This window comes from Arachis ipaensis, chromosome B10 (genome assembly GCF_000816755.2).
Source record: "Arachis ipaensis cultivar K30076 chromosome B10, Araip1.1, whole genome shotgun sequence".
Taxonomy (NCBI): Eukaryota; Viridiplantae; Streptophyta; class Magnoliopsida; order Fabales; family Fabaceae; genus Arachis; species Arachis ipaensis.
Window position 1 is genome coordinate 11,953,856 of NC_029794.2, and position 456 is coordinate 11,954,311.

Genomic DNA, 456 nt, shown 5'->3' on the forward strand with positions numbered 1-456 from the left:
AACGAAACTAAGAGTCCTACCATAGTATTCGGTTATTAAGGGTGTTACGTAGTATATTTGGTGCAGCTGGCTAGGGCCCAAAGTTCATGTGCACGTGAGTAAGTGAGAAAAATGAATTCACTATTTTATACGCGAGAAGTGGTGTATATGTAGATATCGTGATTATGCCTGAGTTGGTGCACATACGTGATAGGCGCGTATGCATGATGTTGTGTATATGTACTTCTGCACTTCAGGTCGGCTTTGAATTCCTTTGTATATTCTGCTCTAGGGGTGTTTAAGACTCTGACTTAAAACTTTGTCCGAATTCGATTCATATTTTGTCAAATTTGAATTTATCATTTTTACTCGATATTATTTTTAGGTAAGATTCTGGTCATACTTTAGGTTACTTAACACAGCTCAAAATTGTATTCTATAATTAAAATATATCTTAAAATATAATTTGCAAGGAAT